Genomic DNA, 22,694 nt, shown 5'->3' on the forward strand with positions numbered 1-22,694 from the left:
ACCATAACCCTAACACGAACCCTAATCCTAAACAGAACCCTAACCCTAACCCTAACCCTAACCCTAACCCTAACTCACCCGAACCCTAACCGTAACCCAACCCGAAACCTAACCCTAACCTTAACCTGAACCCTAACCCTAACCCTAACACGAACCCAAACCCGAACCCGAACCCAAAATCTAACCCTAACCCGAACCCGAACCATAACCTGAACCCTAAACCGAACCCTAACCCTAACCCAAACCTGAACCCGAACTCTAACCCTACCCGAAGCGTAACCCGATCCCTAACCCTAACCCTAACCTGAACGCGAACCTGAACCCTAACACTAACCCGAAACCTAACCCTAACCCGAACCTAACCCAAATCCTAACCCTAAACCAAACCCTAACCCTAACCCGAAACCTAACCTTAACCCGAACCCGAACATTAACCGGAACCCTAACCCTAACCCAAACCTGAACCGTACCTGAACCCTAACCCGACCCTTACCCTAACCCTCTCCCTAACCTGAAACCTAACCCTAACCCTAATCCTAACCCTAACCCTAAACCTCACCCGAACCCTAACCCTAACCCGAACCCGAACCCTAACCCTAACCCGAACCCTAACCTAAACCCGAAACCTAACCGAACCCTAACCCGAACTCTAACCTGAACCCGAATCCTAACACTAACCCTAACGCAACCCGAACCCTAACCCGAACCCTATCCCGAACCCTAACGCTAACACGAACCCTAACCCTAACCATAACCCTAACCCAAACCCTAACCCTAACCCTAACCCTAACCCTAACCCTATCCCTAATCTGAACCCTAACCCTAACCCTAACCCGAATCCTAACCTCAACTTTAACCCTAACCCTAACCCTAACCCTAACCGGAACTCGAAACCTAATCTGAACCCTAACACTAACCCTAACCCGAAACCAAACCCAAACACTAACGCTAACCCGAACCCTAACCCTACCCCTAACCCTAAACCGAACCCTAACCCGAACCCTAACCCTAACCCTAACCCTAACCCGAACCTGAACCCTCAACCGAACACGAACCCTAACCCTAACCCACACCAAAATCTAACCCTAACTTAACCTAAACCCTAACCCGAACCTAAACCCTAACCATAACCCTAAATCTAACCGAACCCAAACCCTAAACCTCACCCTAACCCTAAGCCGAACTGTAACCCTAACCCTAACCCTAACCCTAAAGCTAACCCGAACCCAAACCCTAACCCTAACCCGAACCTGAACCCTCAACCGAACATGAACCCTTACCCTAACCCTAACCTTAACCTGAACCCTAACCCTAACCCAAACCCGAACCCTAACCCTAACCCGAAACCTAACCCTAACCCTAACCCTAACCCTAACCCTAAGCATCACCTGAACCCTAACCCTGCCCCTAACCCTAACCCTAACCCTAACCCGAACCAGAACCTTAACCCTAACCGTAACCATAACCCGAACCCTAACCCTAACCCTACCCTAACACTAACCGTATCCCTAACCTGAAACCTAACCCTAACCCTAACCCTAACCCGAAACCAAACCCAAACACTAACACTAACCCGAACACTAACCCTACCCCTAACCCTAAACCGAACCCTAACCCGAACCCTAACCCTAACCCTAACCCTAACCCTAACCCGAACCTGAACCCTCAACCGACCACGAACCCTAACCCTAACCCACACCAAAACCTAACCCTAACCTTAACCAAAACCCTAACCCTAATCCGAACCTGAACCCTAACCATAACTCTAAACCTAACCCGAGCCCAAACACTAAACCTCACCCTAACCCTAAGCCGAACTGTAACCCTAACCCGAACCCTAACCCTAACGCTAACCCGAACACAAACCCTAACCCTAACCCGAACCTGAACCGTCAACCGAACATGAACCCTAACCCTAACCCTAACACAAACTCACCCGAATGCTAACCCTAACCCAAACCAAAACCTAACCCTAACCTTAACATGAACCCTAAACCTAACCCGAACCCGAACCCTAACCCTAACCCGAAAACTAACCCTAATCCTAACCCTAACCCTAAGCATCACCTGAACCCTAACCCTTCCCCTAACTCTAACCCTAACGCGAACGAGAACCAGAACACTAACCCTAACCCTAACCCTAACTCTAACCCTAACCCTAAGCATCACCTGAACCCTAACCCTGCCCCTAACCCTAACCCTAACCCTAACCCGAACCAGAACCCTAACCCTAACCGTAACCATAACCCGCACCGTAACGCTAACCCTACCCTAACACTAACCCTATCCCTAATGTGAACCCTAACCCTAACCCTAACCCTAACCCTAACTCTAACCCTAACCCTAACCCTAACCCGAAGCTGAACCCTCAACCAAACACGAACCGTAACCCTAACTCTAACACTAACTCACTCGAACCCTAACCCTAACACAACCCGAATCCTAACCCTAACCTTAACCTGAACCCTAACCCTAACCGAACCCGAACCCTAACCCTAACCCTAAACCTAACCCGAAACCAAACCCTAAACCTCACTCTAACCCTAACCCGAACCGTAACCCTAAACCTAACACTAACCCTAACCCTAACGCTAACCCGAACCCTAACCCTAACCCTAAGCCTAACCTAACCCGGACCCGAACCGGATCCCTAACCCGAACCCGAACCCTAACCCTAACCCGATCCTAACCCTAACCCTATCCCTAACCTGAACCCTAACCCTAAACCTAACCCTAACCCGAACCCTAACCCAAACCCTAACCCTAACCCGAACCTAACCCTAACCCCAACCCTAACCCCAACCCTAAGAGGAACCCTAACCCTAACCAGAACCATAACCCGAACCCTAACACTAACCCTAACCCTAACCTTAACATGAAACCTCACCCTACACTAACCCGAACCTGAACCCGAAATTGAACCCTAACACTAACCCTAACGCTAACCCTAACCCTAACCCTAACCCTAACCCTAACGCTAACCCTACCCTAACACTAACCCTATCCCTAACGTGAACCCTAACCCTAACCCTAACCCTAACCCTAACTCTAACCCTAACCCTAACCCTAACCCGAAGCTGAACCCTCAACCAAACACGAACCGTAACCCTAACTCTAACACTAACTCACTCGAACCCTAACCCTAACACAACCCGAATCCTAACCCTAACCTTAACCTGAACCCTAACCCTAACCGACCCGAACCCTAACCCTAACCCTAAACCTAACCCGAAACCAAACCCTAAAACTCACTCTAACCCTAACCCGAACCGTAACCCTAAACCTAACACTAACCCTAACCCTAACGCTAACCCGAACCCTAACCCTAACCCTAAGCCTAACCTAACCCGGACCCGAACCGGATCCCTAACCCGAACCCGAACCCTAACCCTAACCCGACCCTAACCCTAACCCTATCCCTAACCTGAACCCTAACCCTAACCCTAACCCTAACCCTAACCCTAACCCAAACCCTAACCCTAACCCGAACCTAACCCTAACCCCAAACCTAACCCCAACCCTAAGAGGAACCCTAACCCTAACCGGAACCATAACCCGAACCCTAACACTAACCCTAACCCTAACCTTAACATGAAACCTCACCCTACACTAACGCGAACCTGAACCCGAAATTGAACCCTAACCCTAACCCTAACCCTAAGCCTAACCCTAACCCTAACGCTAACCCTACCCTAACACTAACCCTATCCCTAACGTGAACCCTAACCCTAACCCTAACCCTAACCCTAACTCTAACCCTAACCCTAACCCTAACCCGAAGCTGAACCCTCAACCAAACACGAACCGTAACCCTAACTCTAACACTAACTCACTCGAACCCTAACCCTAACACAACCCGAATCCTAACCCTAACCTTAACCTGAACCCTAACCCTAACCAAACCCGAACCCTAACCCTAACCCTAAACCTAACCCGAAACCAAACCCTAAACCTCACTCTAACCCTAACCCGAACCGTAACCCTAAACCTAACACTAACCCTAACCCTAACACTAACCCGAACCCTAACCCTAACCCTAAGCCTAACCTAACCCGGACCCGAACCGGATCCCTAACCCGAACCCGAACCCTAACCCTAACCCTAACCCTAACCCTAACCCTATCCCTAACCCTAACCCTAACCCTAACCCTAACCCGAGCCCTAAACCGTCCCTTACCTCAACCCTATCCCTAACCTGAACCCTAACCCTAAACCTAACCCGAACCCTAACCCTAACCGTAACCCTAACCCGAACACTAACCCTAACCCGACCCTAACCCTAACCCTATCCCTAACCTGAAACCTAACCCTAACCCTAACCCTAACCCGAACCCTAACCCTAACCATAACCCTAACCCAAACCCTAACCCTAACCCGACCCTAACCCTAACCCTCACCCGAACCCTAACCCTAACCCGACCCTAACCCTAACCCGAACCCGAACCCTAACCCTAACCCTAACCCTAACTCTAACCCTAACCCTAACCCTAATCCTAACCCTAACCATAACCCTAACCCAAACCCTAACCCTAAACCGACCCTATCCCTAACCCTAACCCTAACCCTAACCCTAACCCTAACCCTAACACTAACCCGACCGTTACCCCAACCCTATACCTAACCCTAACCCTAACCCTAACCCAAACCCTAACCCTAACCCACACCAAAACCTAACCCTAACCTTAACCTGAACCCAAACCCCAACCCGAACCCGAAACCTAACCCTAACCCTAAACCTAACCCGACCCCAAACCCTAAACCTCACCCTAACCCTAACCCGAACCGTAACCCTAACCCTAACCCTAACCCTAACCCTAATGCTAACCCGAACCCTAACCCTAACCCTAACCCTATCCCTAACCTGAACCCTAACCCTAACCCTAAGATTAATCCGAAATCGAACCCTTACCCTAACCCGAACCCTAACCCTAACCCGAACCTAACCCTAACCCCAACCGTAACCCCAACCCTAAGAGGAACCCTAACCCTAACCGGAACCCTAACCCGAACCCTAACCCTAACGCTAACCCTAATCTGAACCTCACCCTACCCTAACCCGAATCTGAAGCCGAAACTGAACCCTAACCCTAACCCTAAACCGAACCCAAATCCTAACCCTAACCTTAACCCTAACCGGAACCCGAATCTGAACACGAAACCGACCCCGAACCTGAACCCTAACCGTAACCCGAAACCTAAACCTAACCGTAGCACTAAACCTCACCCGAACGCTAACCCGAACCCTAACCCTAACCGAACCCTAACCGTAACCCTCACCCGAACCCTAATCCTAATCCTAACCCGAACCCGAATCCAAACCCAAAGCCTAACCCAAACCTAAACCTAACCCTAACCCTAAAACGAACACTAAGAGGAACACTAAACCTAACCCGAACCCTAACCCGATTCCTAACCCTAACCATAACCCTAACCCTAACCCGAACCTGAACCCTCAACCGCACATGAACACTAACCCTAACCCTAACCCTAACCCTAACCCTAAACCTAACACGAACCCAAACCCTAAACCTCACCCTAACCCTAACCCGAACCCTAAACCTAACCCTAACACTACCCCGAACCCTAACCCTAACCCTAACCCGAACCCTAACCCGATCCCTAACCCTAACCCTAACCTGAACGCGAACCCGAACCCTAACCCAAACCCGAAACATAACCCTAACCCAAACCTAACCCTAACCCAAACCCGAACCCTAAGAGGAACTCTAACCCTAACCCGAACCCTAACCCGAATCCGAACCGTAACCCTAACCCTAACATGAATTCGAACCCTAACCTGAACCCTAACACTAACCCTAACCCGAAACCAAACCCAAACCATAACCCTAACTCGAACACTGACCCTACCCCTAACCGTAAACTGAACCCTAACCCGAACCCTAACCCTAACCCTAACCCTAACCCTAACCCGAACCCAAACCTGAACCCTCAACCGAACACAAACCCTAACCCTAACCCTAACCAAACTCACCCGAACCCTAACCGTAACCCAACCCGAAACCTAACCCTAACCTTAACCTGAAACCTAACCCTAACCCTAACACGAACCCAAACCCGAACCCGAACCAAAAATCTAACCCTAACCCGAACCCGAACGCTAACATGAACCCTAAACCGAACCCTAACCCTAACACATCCCCGAACCCGAACCCAAACCCTAACCCGAACCTGTACCCTAAACCTAACCTGAACGTGAACCCGAAACCTAACACGAACCCGTAACCTAACCCTAACCCGAACCTCACCCTAAACCTAACCCTAACCCAAACCCAAACCCTAACCCTAACCCGAAACCTAACCTTAACCCTAACCCGAACCCGAAACCTAACCCTAACCCTAACCCGAACCCTAACCCGAACCCTAACCCTAACCCAAACCCGAACCGTAACCCGAACCCTAACCCGACCCTTACCCTAACCCTATCCCTAAACTGAACCCTAACCCTAACCCTAAAACTAACCCGAACCCAAACCCTAACCCTAACCGTAAACCCAAAACGAACCCTAAACCTAACCCTACCCCTAAACTGAAACCTAAGCCTAACCCTAACCCTAACCCTAACCCTAACCCTAACCCTAACCCAAGCCCAAAAACTAACCCTAACCTAACGCTAACCCTATCCCTAACCTTAACCCTATCCCTAACCCTAAGCCTCACCTGAACCCGAACCCTAACTCTAACCCGAACCGTAACCCTAACCCGAACCTAACCCTAACCCCAACCATAACCCCAAACCTAAGAGGAACCCTAACCCTAACCGGAACCCTAACCTGAACCCTAACCCTAACCCTAACCCTAACCTGAACCTCACCCTACCCTAACCCAAATCGGAAGCCGAAATTGAACCCGAACCCTAACCCTAACCCGAACCCAAATCCTAACCAGAACCCTAACCCTAATCGGAAACCTAACCCTGGCCCTAACCCTAAACCTAACCCTAGCCCTAAACCTCACCCGAACCCTAACCCTAACCCTAACCGTAACCCTAACCGGAACCCTAACCCGAACCCTAACCCTAACCCTAACCCTAACCGGAAACCTAACCCTAACCCTAACCCTAACCCTAACCCTAGCCCTAAACCTCACACGAACCCTAACCCTAAACCTAACCCTAACACTAACCCTAACCCTACCCTGAACCCTAACCCTCACCCTAACCCTAACCCTAACCCGAACCCTAACCCGAAACCTATCCCTAACCTGAAACCTAACCCTAACCCTAAAACTAACCCTAATCCTAACCCTAACCTGAACCCTAACCCTAACCCTAACCCTAACCCTAACTCTAACCCTCACTCTAACCCTCACCCTTACCCTATCCCGAACCCTAACCCTAACCCGAATACGAACCCTAACGCTAACCCTAACCCTAACCTGAACCCTAACCCTAACCCTAACCCTAACCCTAACCCGAACCCGAACCTGAACCCTCAACCGAACACAAACCCTAACCCTAACCCTAACCCTAACTCACCCGAACCCTAACCCTAACCCAACCTAAAACCTATCCCTAACCTTAACCTGAACCCTAACCCTAACCCTAACCCTAACCCTAACTCTAACCCTCACCCTAACCCTCACCCTTACCCTATCCCGAACCCTAACCCTAACCCGAATACGAACCCTAACCCTAACCCTAACCCTAACCTGAACCCGAACCGTAACCCTAACCCGAAACCTAACCCGAACCCGAATCCTCACCCTAAACCGAACCCTAAACCTAACCCTAACCAGAACCCTAACCCGAACCCTATCCCTAACCCTAACCCTAACCCTTTCCTGAACCTGAACCCGAAACCGAACCCGAAACTGAACCCTAACCGTAACCCGAAACCAAATACTAACCCTAGCCCTAAACCTCACACGAACCCTAACCCTAACCCGAACCCTAACCCTAACCCTAACACGAACCCGAACCCTAACCCGAAACCTAACCGTAACCCTAACCCGAACCCTATACCAACCCTAACCCGAACCCGAATCCAAACCCTAACCCTAACCCTAACCCGAACCCGAACCCTAACCCTAACCCTAACCCTAACCCGAACCCTAATCCTAACACGAACCCGAACCCTAACACGAACCCGAACCCTAAACCGAACGCTAACCGTAACCCTAACCCGAACCCTATACCTAACCCTAACCCGAACCCGAATCCAAACCCTAACCCTAACCCAAACCTAACCCTAACCCTAACCCTAAACCGAACCCTAAGAGGAACACTAACCCTAACCCGAACCCTAACCCTACCCCTAACCCTAACCCTAATCCGCACCCTAACCCGAACCCTAACCTGAACCCGAACCGTAACCCTAACCCTAACCCTAACCCTAACCCGAACCCTAACCCTACCCCTAACCCTAACCTTAACCCTAACCCGAACCCTAACCCTAACACGAACCCGAACCCTAACACGAACCCGAACCCTAACCCGAACGCTAACCGTAACCCTAACCCGAACCCTATACCTAACCCTAACCCGAACCCGAATCCAAACCCTAACCCTAACCCAAACCTAACCCTAACCCTAACCCTAAACCGAACCCTAAGAGGAACACTAACCCTAACCCTACCCCTAACCCTACCCCTACCCCTAACCCTAACCCGCACCCTAACCCGAACCCTAACCTGAACCCGAACCGTAACCCTAATCCTTTTTTTTTTTTTTTTTTTTTTTTTTTTTTTTTTTTAAAGATTTTATTTATTCATTTGACAGAGATAGAGACAGTCAGCGAGAGAGGGAACACAAGCAGGGCGAGTGGGTTAGGAAGAAGCAGGCTCCCAGCGGAGGAGCCTGATGTGGGGCTCGATCCCAGAACACCAGGATCACGCCCTGAGCCGAAGGCAGACGCTTAACCTCTGTGCCACCCAGGCGCCCCTGTAACCCTAATCCTAACACGAACTCGAACCCTAACCTGAACCCTAACACTAACCCTAAACCGAAACCAAACCCGAACCCTAACCCTAACCCTAACGCTAACCCGAACCCGAAACCAAACCCGAAGCCTGACCCTAACCCTAACCCTAACCCGAACCCTAACCCTACCCGTAACCCTAAACCGAACCCTACCCCTAACCCTAACCCGAACCCTAAACCTAACCCTAACCCGAAACCTAACCCTAACCCTAACGCGAAACCTAACCCTAACCCTACCCTAACCCGAACCCGAACCCTAACCATAACCCTAACCCTAACCCTAACCCTAACACGAACCCTAACCCTAACCCTAACCCGAACCCGAACCCGAACCCTAATCCTAACCCGAACCCTAACCCGAACCGGAACCCTAACACGAACCCGAACCCTAAACTGAACCCGAACCCGAACCCTAACCCTAACCCTAACCCGGATCCTAACCCGAACCCTCACCTGAACCCTACCCGAACCCTAACCGGAATCCTAAAACGAACCCGAACCCTAACACTAAACCCAACCCTAACCCGAACGCTAACCCGAACCCGAAACCTAACCCGAACCCGAACCCTAACGTGAACCCGAACCCAAACCCGAACCCTAACTTGAACCAGAACCCGAACCCGAACCCTAACCCGAACCCGAACCCGAACCCAAACCCAAACCCTAACCCGAACCCTAACCCGAAGCCTAAACTGAACCCGAACACAAACCCTAACCCTAACCCGAACCCGACCCGAACCCGAACCCGAACCCGAACCCATACCCTAACACGAACCAGAACCCGAACCCGAACCCGAAACCGAACCTGAACCCGAACCCGAAACCGAACCTGAACCCGAACCCTAACCCGAACCCGAACCCGAACCCGAACCCAAACCCGAACCCTAACCCAAAAGCACAGAGACCAGGTGAGGGGCTTAGACCATGCCTGGGCAATGTTGTTTCTTACACCTGGGTGTGTGGCATTTTGTTTACCTGGCTACCCCCACTTGGGTTAGGTTTTCCACAGCAAGCACCTATTGTTCCTCAGAAGACGTTTTTGCCCCAGGGGTCTCCGGGCTGTGTTCGTTGGGGTTGAACTCCTGCTAGCAAAACCGCCGGGATGAGGGAAGGGTTCAGACTGTGCCTGGGCCCTGTGGTCTCTTCCAGGTCAGTGTATGGCATTTCCTTCACCTTGCCACAGGCACTTGGGAGCATGTCTGCACGTGGAGATAGACTTTCCTGTGGGAAGCCGGTTTTTTCAAACGGGTCCCAGTGCTGTGCTCCTCTCTTTTCACTCCTGCTGCTAGAAGCCCAGTGAGAATGGGAGGGTTTAGAACATGGCTGGGCACTGTGGTTTCTTCCAGAGAAGTGGATGGCATTTGCTTTACCTTGCCACAACCACTTGGGAGAGGGTCTGCACCTCAGGAAAACTGTTTCCGTGGGAAGCCGGCTTTTTGCCAAACGGGTCTCAGGGCCGTGGGCCTCGGCTGTCCCTCCGGCTCCCCAAAGCACAGGGACGAGGTGAGGGGCTTAGACCATGCCTGGGCAATGTTGTTTCTTACACCTGGGTGTGTGGCATTTTGTTTACCTGGCTACCCCCACTTGGCATAGGTTTTCCACAACAAGCACCTATTGTTCCTCAGAAGTCGTTTTTGCCTCAGGGGTCTCCGGGCTGTGTTCCTTGGGGTTGAACTCCTGCTAGCAAAACCGCCGGGATGAGGGAAGGGTTCAGACTGTGCCTGGGCCCTGTGGTCTCTTCCAGGTCAGTGTATGGCATTTCCTTCACCTTGCCACCGTCACTTGGGAGCATGTCTGCACGTGGAGAAAGACTTTCCCATGGGAAGCCGGTTTTTGTCAAACGGGTCCCAGTGCTGTGCTCCTCTCTTTTCACTCCGGCTGCCAGAAGCCCCATGAGGATGGGAGGGCTTAGAACATGGATGGGCACTGTGGTTTCTTCCAGAGAAGTGGATGGCATTTGCTTTACCTTGCCACAACCACTTGTGAGAGGGTCTGCACATCAAGAAAACTGTTTCTGTGGGAAGCCGGGTTTGGCCAAACGGGTCTCAGGCCCGTGGGTCTCGGGTGTCCGTCCGGCTCCCCAAAGCACAGGGATGAGGTGAGGGGCTTAGACCATGCTTGGGCAATGTTGTTTCTTACACCTGGGTGTGTGGCATTTTGTTTACCTGGCTACCCCTCTTGGGATAGGTTTTCCACAGCAAGAGCATATTGCTCGTCAGAAGCCGTTTTTGAATCAGGGGTCTCCGGGCTGTGTTCGTTGGGGTTGAACTCCTGCTAGCAAAACTGCCGGGATGAGGGAAGGGTTCAGACTGTGCCTGGGCCCTGTGGTCTCTTCCAGGTCAGTGTATGGCATTTCCTTCCCCTTGCCACAGGCACCTGGGAGCATGTCTGCACGTGGAGAAAGACGTTCCCGTGGGAAGCCGGTTTTTGTCCAACGGGTCCCAGTGCTCTGCTCCTCTCTTTTCACTCCTGCTGCCAGAAGCCTAGGGAGGATGGGAGGGCTTAGAACATGGCTGGGCACTGTGGTTTCTTCCAGAGAGGTGGAGGGCATTTGCTTTACCTTGCCACAACCACTTGGGATAGGGTCTGCACCTCAGGAAATCTGTTTCCGTGGGAAGCCGGCTTTTTGCAAAGAGGTCTCTGGGCCGAGGGCCTCAGGTGTCCCTCTGGCTCCCCAAAGCACAGGGACAAGGTGAGGGGCTTAGACCATGCCTGGGCAATGTAGTTTCTTACACCTGGGTGTGTGGCATAGTTTACCTGGCTACCCCCACTTGGGATAGGTGTTCCACAGCAAGCACCTATTGTTCGTCGGAAGCCGTTTTTGCGCCAGGGGTCTCCGGGCTGTGTTCGTTGGGGTTGAAGTCCTGCTAGCAAAACCGCCGGGTTGAGGGAAGGGTTCAGAGAGTGCCTGGGCCCTGTGGTCTCTTCCAGGTCAGTGTATGGCATTTCCTTCCCCTTGCCGCAGGCATCTGGGAGCATGTCTGCACGTGGAGAAAGACTATCCCGTGGGAAGCCGGTTTTTGTCAAACGGGTCCCAGTGCTCTGCTCCTCTCTTTTCACTCCTGCTGCCAGAAGCCCAGGGAGGATGGGAGGGCTTAGAACATGGCTGGGCACTGTGGTTTCTTCCAGAGACGTGGAGGGCATTTGCTTTACCTTGCCACAACCACTTGGGATAGGGTCTGCACCTCAGGAAATCTGTTTCCGTGGGAAGCCGGCTTTTTGCAAAGAGGTCTCTGGGCCGAGGGCCTCAGGTGTCCCTCTGGCTCCCCAAAGCACAGGGACAAGGTGAGGGGCTTAGACCATGCCTGGGCAATGTTGTTTCTTACACCTGGGTGTGTGGCATAGTTTACCTGGCTACCCCCACTTGGGATAGGTGTTCCACAGCAAGCACCTATTGTTTGTCGGAAGCCGTTTATGCCTCAGTGTTCTCCGGGCTGTGTTCGTTGGGGTAGAACTCCTGCTAGCAAAACCGCCGGGATGAGGGAAGGGTTCAGACTGTGCCTGGGCCCTGTGGTCTCTTCCAGGTCAGTGTATGGCATTTCCTTCCCCTTGCCACAGGCACCTGGGAGCATGTCTGCACGTGGAGAAAGACTTTCCCGTGGGAAGCCGGTTTTTGTCAAACGGGTCCCAGTGCTCTGCTCCTCTCTTTTCACTCCTGCTGCCAGAAGCCCAGGGAGAATGGGAGGGCTTAGAACATGCCTGGGCACTGTGGTTTCTTCCAGAGAAGTGGAGGGCATTGGCTTTACCTTGCCACAACCACTTGGGATAGGGTTTGCACCTCAGGAAAACTGTTTCCGTGGGAAGCCGGCTTTTTGCAAAGGGGTCTCAGGGCCGTGGGCCTCGGCTGTCCCTCCGGCTCCCCAAAGCACAGGGACGAGGTGAGGGGCTGGGACCACGCCTGGGTAATGTTGTTTCTTACACCTGGGTGTGTGGCATTTTGTTGAGCTGGCTACCCCCACTTGGGATAGGTTTTCCACAGCAAGCGCCTATTGTTCGTCGGAAGCTGTTTTTGCCCCAGGGGTCTCCGGGCTGTGTTCGTTGGGGTTGAACTCCTGCTAGCAAAACCGCTGGGATGAGGGAAGGGTTCAGACTGTGCCTGGGCCCTGTAGTCTCTTCCAGGTCAGTGTATGGCATTTCCTTCCCCTTGCCACAGGCACCTGGGAGCATATCTGCACGTGGAGAAAGACTTTCCCGTGGGAAGCCGGTTTTTGTCAAACAGGTCCCAGTGCTCTGCTCCTCTCTTTTCACTCCTGCTGCCAGAAGCCCAGGGAGGATGGGAGGGCTTAGAACATGGCTGGGCACTGTGGTTTCTTCCAGAGAAGTGGAGGGCATTTGCTTTACCTTGCCACAACCACGTGGGATAGGGTCTTCACCTCAGGAAAACTGTTCCCGTGGGAAGCTGGCTTTTTGCAAAGGGGTCTCTGGGCCGAGGGCCTCAGGTGTCCCTCCGGCTCCCCAAAGCACAGGGACAAGGTGAGGGGCTTAGAACATGCTTGGGCAATGTTGTTTCTTACACCTGGGTGTGTGGCATTTTGTTGAGCTGGCTAACCCCACTTGGGATAGGTTTTCCACAGCAAGCGCCTATTGTTTGTCGGAAGCCGTTTTTGCCTCAGTGTTCTCCGGGCTCTGTTCGTTGGGGTTGAACTCCTGCTAGCAAAACCGCCGGGATGAGGGAAGGGTTCAGACTGTGCCTGGGCCCTGTGGTCTCTTCCAGGTCAGTGTATGGCATTTCCTTCCCCTTGCCACAGGCACCTGGGAGCATGTCTGCACGTGGAGAAAGACTTTCCCGTGGGAAGCCGGTTTTTCTCAAACGGGTCCCAGTGCTCTGCTCCTCTCTTTTCACTCCTGCTGCCAGAAGCCCAGGGAGGATGGGAGGGCTTAGAACATGGCTGGGCACTGTGGTTTCTTCCAGAGAAGTGGAGGGCATTTGCTTTTCCTTGCCACAACCACTTGTGAGAGGGTCTGCACCTCAGGAAAACTGTTCCCGTGGGAAGCCTGCTTTTTGCAAAGGGGTCTCAGAGCCGTGGGCCTCGGCTGTCCCTCTGGCTCCCCAAAGCACAGGGACGAGGTGAGGGGCTTAGACCATGCCTGGGCAATGTTGTTTCTTACACCTGGGTGTGTGGGATTTTGTTGAGCTGGCTACCCCCACTTGGGATAGGTTTTCCACAGCAAGCGCCTAGGAAGCCGTTTTTGCCTTAGTGTTCTCCGGGCTGTGTTCGTTGGGGTTGAACTCCTGCTAGCAAAACCGCCGGGATGAGGGAAGGGTTCAGACTGTGCCTGGGCCCTGTGGTCTCTTCAAGGTCAGTGTATGGCATTTCCTTCCCCTTGCCACAGGCACCTGGGAGCATGTCTTCACGTGAAGAAAGACGTTCCCGTGGGAAGCCGGTTTTTGTCAAACGGGTCCCAGTGCTCTGCTCCTCTCTTTTCACTCCTGCTGCCAGAAGCTCAGGGAGGATGGGAGGGCTTAGAACATGGCTGGGCACTGTGGTTTCTTCCAGAGAAGTGGAGGGCATTTGCTTTACCTTGCCACAACCACTTGTGAGAGAGTCTGCACCTCAGGAAAACTGTTTCCGTGGGAAGCCGGCTATTGCAAAGAGGTCTCTGGGCCCAGGGCCTCGGGTGTCCCTCCGGCTCCCCAAAGCACAGGGACGAGGTGAGGGCCTTAGACCGTGCCTGGGCAATGTTGTTTCTTACACCTGGGTGTGTGGCATAGTTTACCTGGCTACCCCCACTTGGGATAGGTGTTCCACAGCAAGCACCTATTGTTCGTCGGAAGCCGTTTTTGCCCCAGGGGTCTCCGGGCTGTGTTCGTTGGGGTTGAACTCCTGCTAGCAAAACCGCCGGGTTGAGGGAAGGGTTCAGACTGTGCCTGGGCCCTGTGGTCTCTTCCAGGTCAGTGTATGGCATTTCCTTCCCCTTGCCACAGGCACCTGGGAGCATGTCTGCACGTGGAGAAAGACTTTCCCGTGGGAAGCCGGTTTTTGTCCAACGGGTCCCAGTGCTCTGCTCCTCTCTTTTCACTCCTGCTGCCAGAAGCCCAGGGAGGATGGGAGGGCTTAGAACATGGCTGGGCACTGTGGTTTCTTCCAGAGAAGTGGAGGGCATTTGCTTTACCTTGTCACAACCACTTGTGAGAGGGTCTGCACCTCAGGAAAACTGTTCCCGTGGGAAGCCTGCTTTTTGCAAAGGGGTCTCTGGGCCCAGGGACTCGGGTGTCCCTCCGGCTCCCCAAAGCACAGGGACGAGGTGAGGGGCTTAGACCATGCCTGGGCAATGTTGTTTCTTACACCTGGGTGTGTGGCATAGTTTACCTGGCTACCCCCACTTGGGATAGGTGTTCCACAGCAAGCGCCTATTGTTCCTCGGAAGCCGTTTTTGCCTCAGTGTTCTCCGGGTTGTGTTCTTTGGGGTTGAACTCCTGCTAGCAAAACCGCCGGGTTGAGGGAAGGGTTCAGACTTTGCCTGGGCCCTGTGGTCTCTTCCAGGTCAGTGTATGGCATTTCCTTCCCCTTGCCACAGGCACCTGGGAGCATGTCTGCACGTGGAGAAAGACTTTTCCGTGGGAAGCCGGTTTTTGTCAAACGGGTCCCAGTGCTCTGCTCCTCTCTTTTCACTCCTGCTGCCAGAAGCCCAGGGAGGATGGGAGGGCTTAGAACATACCTGGGCACTGTGGTTTCTTCCAGAGAAGTGGAGGGCATTTGCTTTACCTTGCCACAACCACTTGGGATAGGGTCTGCACCTCAGGAAATCTGTTTCCGTGGGAAGCCGGCTTTTTGCAAAGGGGTCTCAGGGCCGTGGGCCTCGGGTGTCCCTCCGGCTCCCCAAAGCACAGGGACGAGGTGAGGGGCTTAGACCATGCCTGGGCAATGTTGTTTCTTACACCTGGGTGTGTGGCATTTTGTTGAGCTGGCTACCCCCACTTGGGATAGGTGTTCCACAGCAAGCACCTATTGTTCGTCGGAAGCCGTTTTTGCCCCAGGGGTCTCCGGGCTGTGTTCGTTGGGGTTGAACTCCTGCTAGCAAAACCGCCGGGTTGAGGGAAGGGTTCAGACTGTGCCTGGGCCCTGTGGTCTCTTCCAGGTCAGTGTATGGCATTTCCTTCCCCTTGCCACAGGCACCTGGGAGCATGTCTGCACGTGGAGAAAGACTTTCCCGTGGGAAGCCGGTTTTTGTCAAACGGGTCCCAGTGCTCTGCTCCTCTCTTTTCACTCCTGCTGCCAGAAGCCCAGGGAGGATGGGAGGGCTTAGAACATGGCTGGGCACTGTGGTTTCTTCCAGAGAAGTGGAGGGCATTGGCTTTACCTTGCCACAACCACTTGTGAGAGGGTCTGCGCCTCAGGAAAACTGTTTCCGTGGGAAGCCGGCATTTTGCAAAGGGGTCTCAGGGCCGTGAGCCTCGGGTGTCCCTCCGGCTCCCCAAAGCAGAGGGACGAGGTGAGGGGCTTAGACCATGCCTGGGCAATGTTGTTTCTTACACCTGTGTGTGTGGCATTTTGTTGAGCTGGCTACCCCCACTTGGGATAGGTTTTCCACAGCAAGCACCTCTTGTTCGTCGGAAGCCGTTTTTGCCCCAGGGGTCTCCGGGCTGTGTTCGTTGGGCTTGAACTCCTGCTAGCAAAACCGCCGGGTTGAGGGAAGGGTTCAGACTGTGCCTGGGCCCTGTGGTCTCTTCCAGGTCAGTGTATGGCATTTCCTTCCCCTTGCCAGAGGCACCTGGGAGCATGTCTGCACGTGGAGAAAGACTTTCCCGTGGGAAGCCGTTTTTTGTCAAACGTGTCCCAGTGCTCAGCTCCTCTCTTTTCACTCCTGCTGCCAGAAGCCCAGGGAGGATGGGAGGGCTTAGAACATGGCTGGGCACTGTGGTTTCTTCCAGAGAAGTGGAGGGCATTGGCTTTACCTTGCCACAACCACTTGGGATAGGGTCTGCACATCAGGAAAACTGTTTCCGTGGGAAGCCGGCTTTTTGCAAATGGATCTCTGGGCCCAGGGCCTCAGGTGTCCCTCCGGCTCCCCAAAGCACAGGGACGAGGTGAGGGGCTTAGACCATGCCTGGGCAATCTTGTTTCTTACACCTGTGTGTGTGGCATTTTGTTGAGCTGGCTACCCCCACTTGGGAAAGGTTTTCCACAGCAAGCGCCTATTGTTTGTCGGAAGCCGTTTTTGCCTCAGTGTTCTCCGGGCTGTGTTCGTTGGGGTTGAACTCCTGCTAACAAAACCGCCGGGATGAGGGAAGGGTTCAGACTGTGCCTGGGCCCTGTGGTCTCTTCCAGGTCAGTGTATGGCATTTCCTTCCCCTTGCCACAGGCACCTTGGAGCATCTCTGCACTTGGAGAAAGACTTTCCCGTGGGAAGCCGGTTTTTGTCAAACGGGTCCCAGTGTTCTGCTCCTCTCTTTTCACTCCTGCTGCCAGAAGCCCAGGGAGGATGGGAGGGCTTAGAACATGGCTGGGCACTGTGGTTTCTTCCAGAGAAGTGGAGGGCATTTGCTTTACCTTGCCACAACCACTTGGGATAGGGTCTGCACCTCAGGAAATCTGTTTCCGTGGGAAGCCGGCTTTTTGCAAAGGGGTCTCTGGGCCCAGGGCCTCGGGTGTCCCTCCGGCTCTCCTAAGCACAGGGATGAGGTGAGGGGTTTAGACCATGCCTGGGCAATGTTGTTTCTTACACCTGGGTGTGTGGCATAGTTTACCTGGCTACCCCCACTTGGGATAGGTGTTCCACAGCAAGCACCTATTGTTCGTCGGAAGCCGTTTTTGCCCCAGGGGTCTCCGGGCTGTGTTCCTTGGGGTTGAAGTCCTGCTAGCAAAACCGCCGGGATGAGGGAAGGGTTCAGACTGTGCCTGGGCCCTGTGGTCTCTTCCAGGTCAGTGTATGGCATTTCCTTCCCCTTGCCTCAGGCACCTGGGAGCATGTCTGCACGTGGAGAAAGACTTTCCCGTGGGAAGCCGGTTTTTGTCCAACGGGTCCCAGTGCTCTGCTCCTCTCTTTCCACTCCTGCTGCCAGAAGCCCAGGGAGGATGGGAGGGCTTAGAACATGGCTGGGCCCTGTGGTTTCTTCCAGAGAAGTGGAGGGCATTTGCTTTACCTTGCCACAACCACTTGTGAGAGGGTCTGCACCTCAGGAAAACTGTTTCCGTGGGAAGCCGGCTTTTTGCAAAGGGGTCTCAGGGCCGTGGGCCTCGGCTGTCCCTCCGGCTCCCCAGAGCACAGGGACGAGGTGACGGGCTTAGACCATGCCTGGGCAATGTTGTTTCTTACACCTGGGTGTGTTCCATTTTGTTGACCTGGCTACCCACACTTGGGATAGGTTTTCCACAGCAAGCGCCTATTGTTCGTCAGAAGCCGTTTTTGCCCCAGGGGTCTCCGGGCTGTGTTCGTTGTGGTTGAAATCCTGGTAGCAAAATCGCCGGGTTGAGGGAAGGGTTCAGACTGTGCCTGGGCCCTGTGGTCTCTTCCAGGTCAGTGTATGGCATTTCCTTCCCCTTGCCACAGGCACCTAGGAGCATGTCTGCACGTGGTGAAAGACTTTCCCGTGGGAAGCCGGTTTTTGTCAAACGGGTCCCAGTGCTCTGCTCCTCTCTTTCCACTCCTGCTGCCAGAAGCCCAGGGAGGATGGGAGGGCTTAGTACATGGCTGGGCACTGTGATTTCTTCCAGAGAAGTGGAGGGCATTTGCTTTACCTTGCCACAACCACTTGAGATAGGGTCTGCACCTCAGGAAATCTGTTTCCGTGGGAAGCCGGCTTTTTGCAAAGGGGTCTCTGGGCCCAGGGACTCGGGTGTCCCTCCGGCTCCCCAAAGCACAGGGACGAGGTGAGGGGCTTAGACCATGCCTGGGCAATGTTGTTTCTTCCACCTGGGTGTGTGGCATAGTTTACCTGGCTACCCCCACTTGGGATAGGTGTTCCACAGCAAGCACCTATTGTTCGTCGGAAGCCGTTTTTGCCCCAGGGGTCTCAGGGCTGTGTTCGTTGGGGTTGAACTCCTGCTAGCAAAACCGCTGGGATGAGGGAAGGGTTCAGACTTTGCCTGGGCCCTGTGGTCTCTTCCAGGTCAGTGTATGGCATTTCCTTCCCCTTGCCTCAGGCACCTGGGAGCATGTCTGCACGTGGAGAAAGACTTTCCCGTGGGAAGCCAGTTTTTGTCAAACGGGTCCCAGTGCTCTGCTCCTCTCTTTTCACTCATACTGCCAGAAGCCCAGGGAGGACGGGAGGGCTTAGAACATGGCTGGGCACTGTGGTTTCTTCCAGAGAAGTGGAGGGCATTGGCTTTACCTTGCCACAACCACTTGGGATAGGGTCTGCACCTCAGGAAAACTGTTCCCGTGGGAAGCCGGCTTTTTGCAAAGGGGTGTCTGGGCCGAGGGCCTCAGGTGTCCCTCCGGATCCCCAAAGCACAGGGACGAGGTGAGGGGCTTAGACCATGCCTGGGCAATGTTGTTTCTTACACCTGGGTGTGTGGCATTTTGTTGAGCTGGCTACCCCCACTTGGGATAGGTTTTCCACAGCAAGCGCCTATTGTTTGTCGGAAGCCGTTTTTGCCTCAGTGTTCTCCGGGCTGTGTTCGTTGGGGTTGAACTCCTGCTAGCAAAACCGCCGGGATGAGGGAAGGGTTCAGACTGTGCCTGGGCCCTGTGGTCTCTTCCAGGTCAGTGTATGGCATTTCCTTCCCCTTGCCTCAGGCACCTGGGAGCATGTCTGCACGTGGAGAAAGACTTTCCCCTGGGAAGCCGGTTTTTGTCAAACGGGTCCCAGTGCTCTGCTCCTCTCTTTTCACTCCTGCTGCTGAAAGGACATATTTGAAGTCGTTTGGTTGCAAGAAAACATACGTGGAGGAACATAACTGAAAATCCCCTTAAGCAAAGTTTGGGCGCCCCAAATACTTTAAGGAAGGGGCCCACTTGGAAAAATGCTAACCACAGCTTCGCCTTCTCGCTTCTGTGCACGCCTGCTTGCGAAAGATAAACAGATAAATCGAGCTCCTGGGTGGAGGGGTGCCTAATTGCATCCCACCCAGAGCTATCACCCCCCCCCGGCATGTTACCCTCCCACCCTCCACCCAGGATGACGCACAGAGAGACCCTCCGAAAGACCACCACCCTGCATCTTCTGGAGCTCTCTGATAGTCCCTCGCGCCAAAATTTCCTATTGGACAGTTTGTACTGGCCAACTGGACTCTTGATTGGGTAGAAACTGCAAACACCCCAATGACTGTCTCCTGAGGGTCACGCCCACAAGCCCCCATAAAAACCTAACCCTTTCATAGCTCGAGGCTCTTCTCCGCTGCCCCTGCGTGGGTTATGAGATGAGCCCCAGCGCGCTGGTCCTGCAATAAAGCCTCGTGTGATTGCATCAAGAACTGTCTCTCTCGACTTCATGGGGTTGAGTTGCCGCGTCCTCTAAGGTAGGGTGTGATTTTTATTTCCCCCCTTACATTTGGCGCGTTGGCCGGGAAACCTTGGCAACCATCCCCACGTCTCGAGAGACCACAATCTTGGAGGTACCCATCCCCCCCCTGCTGCTTGCTGCTTGCTCTGTTTCCGCGCCGGCTGTATCTGTCTGCTCTGCACGGCACTTGTTGCCATCTGGTCGGTTGACTGACATCTGGGTATATGTCTGCTCTGCACGGCACTTGTTGCCATCTGGTCGGTTGACTGACATCTGGGTATATGTCTGCTCTGCACGGCACTTGTTGCCATCTGGTCGGTTGACTGACATCTGGGTATATGTCTGCTCTGCACGGCACTTGTTGCCATCTGGTCGGTTGACTGACATCTGGGTATATGTCTGCTCTGCACGGCACTTGTTGCCATCTGGTCGGTTGACTGACATCTGGGTATATGTCTGCTCTGCACGGCACTTGTTGCCATGTGGTCGGTTGACTGACATCTGGGTATATGTCTGCTCTGCACGGCACTTGTTGCCATCTGGTCGGTTGACTGACATCTGGGTATATGTCTGCTCTGCACGGCACTTGTTGCCATCTGGTCGGTTGACTGACATCTGGGTCTGGTTCTGGTTTAATGCGGCCTTTTGGGCGGGTAGACGTGCCTCGAACGCCCAAGGCTGCACCCCCGGGGGACGCCCCGGTGGCTTCGGAAGGGAATCGGGGACGCTCGGTTTCCCTTTATTGGGAGGTCTCTGGCGAAGGTCTGACCCTCCTGCCCATAGGCGGCCAGGGATATCAGCCCTCGTCCACTCTTAACCCCAAGTGGTTGTTTAAGAGTCGGAGAGGCCGGTGGGCGCTTGACGGCATTCTGTCTTTACTGCTTGTCTGTTTTGTTTTTTTCATTTGGCAGGTTTCCCTCCGGCAGGAAACCATGGGGCAAACTATTTCTACCCCTCTTTGTCTCACCACCCGGCATTGGTCAGAAGTAAGAGCGAGAGCCCACAATTTGTCAGTAGAAGTCAACAAAAATAAATGGGTGACCTTCTGTGCCTCTGAATGGCCCACCTTTGGCGTCGGTTGGCCCCCTGGGGGGTCCTTCAATTTAACACCAATTCTAGCAGTTAAAGCTGTTATCTTTCAGCCAAATCCGCACGGACACCCTGACCAGCAGCCTTATATCATTGTCTGGCAGGACCTCGTCCAGAACCCCCCCCCTTGGGTAAAGCCGTGGCTTAGTCAGACTCCTACACAAACCTCTGCCCTGACCGTAAAAACGGCCACAGTAAAACAATGTTCCTGCGAGCCCCGTAAGATTTACCCTGAGTCTCAAGATCCGGCCCTTCTAGAATGGCCTCCCCCTTACCCGCACGTCCCTCCCTCTGCCCCACCGATGGAACCCTCGGGGGAAGAAAGCAGGGCAAGTGGGGAAGGAGGTCCAGCTCAAGGGACAAGGAGCAGGCGAGGGATCTCACCCGATTCCACTCGGGCCCTTCCCCTCCGAGCCTATGGCCCCCCTCCCGAAGGGAATGGCCTCCAGCCCCTACAGTATTGGCCGTTTTCCTCCTCAGACCTCTATAATTGGAAAACTAACCACCCCCCATTCTCTGAGGATCCCCAACGCCTAACTAACCTGGTAGAATATTTGCGTTTGAATGGAGGGACCCTGACACGGGGACCTCCCAACAGCTCACTTGGACCAGACTTCCCCAAGGGTTTAAAAACTCCCCAACCCTATTTGATGAGGCCCTACATCAGGACTTGATCCCATTCCGAATGACGCATCCCCAAACCGCGTTGCTTCAGTATGTCAATGACCTCCTGTTGGCCGGGGCCACATTAGCTGACTGCCGCCGAGACACCGAGGATTTGCTGAGAGAACTCGCCGCCCTGGGATATCGAGTATCAGTTAAAAAGGCTCAGATCTGCCAACCTCAGATAACCTACTTGGGGTATGTTCTAAAAGGGGGAAAGAGATGGCTGTCAGACTCTAGAAAACAAACGGTGGTCCAGATTCCTGTGCCCAAATCGCCCCGTCAGGTGCGGGAGTTCCTGGGCACAGCCGGCTTTTGCCGACTCTGGATACCGGGCTTTGCCACTTTAGCAGCCCCCCTTTACCCCCTGACAAAGGAAGGATCCCCTTTCATATGGGGAGCCGACCAGCAGGAAGCCTTTGATAATATCAAGCGCGCCCTGCTGTCCGCACCGGCCCTCACGCTGCCAGACGTATCGAAGCCCTTCACTCTGTACGTAGACGAACGAAAGGGCATAGCTCGGGGAGTACTAACTCAACCTCTCGGACCCTGGAGACGGCCAGTAGCCTACCTGTCAAAAAAGCTTGACCCGGTTGCTAAAGGCTGGCCAAATTGCCT

The 22,694-nt window shown here is 53.7% G+C and overlaps 1 pseudogene; it reads left to right on the forward strand.

The window, feature by feature from the left end:
- The first annotated feature begins 20,800 nt into the window (after positions 1-20,800).
- On the forward strand, positions 20,801-21,959 carry LOC148108352 (uncharacterized; annotated as a pseudogene).
- Positions 21,960-22,694: the final 735 nt, after the last annotated feature.

Source organism: Ursus americanus, chromosome 20 (assembly GCF_024610735.1).
Source record: "Ursus americanus isolate L20-20 chromosome 20, mUrsAme1.1.p, whole genome shotgun sequence".
Classification (NCBI taxonomy): domain Eukaryota; kingdom Metazoa; phylum Chordata; class Mammalia; order Carnivora; family Ursidae; genus Ursus; species Ursus americanus.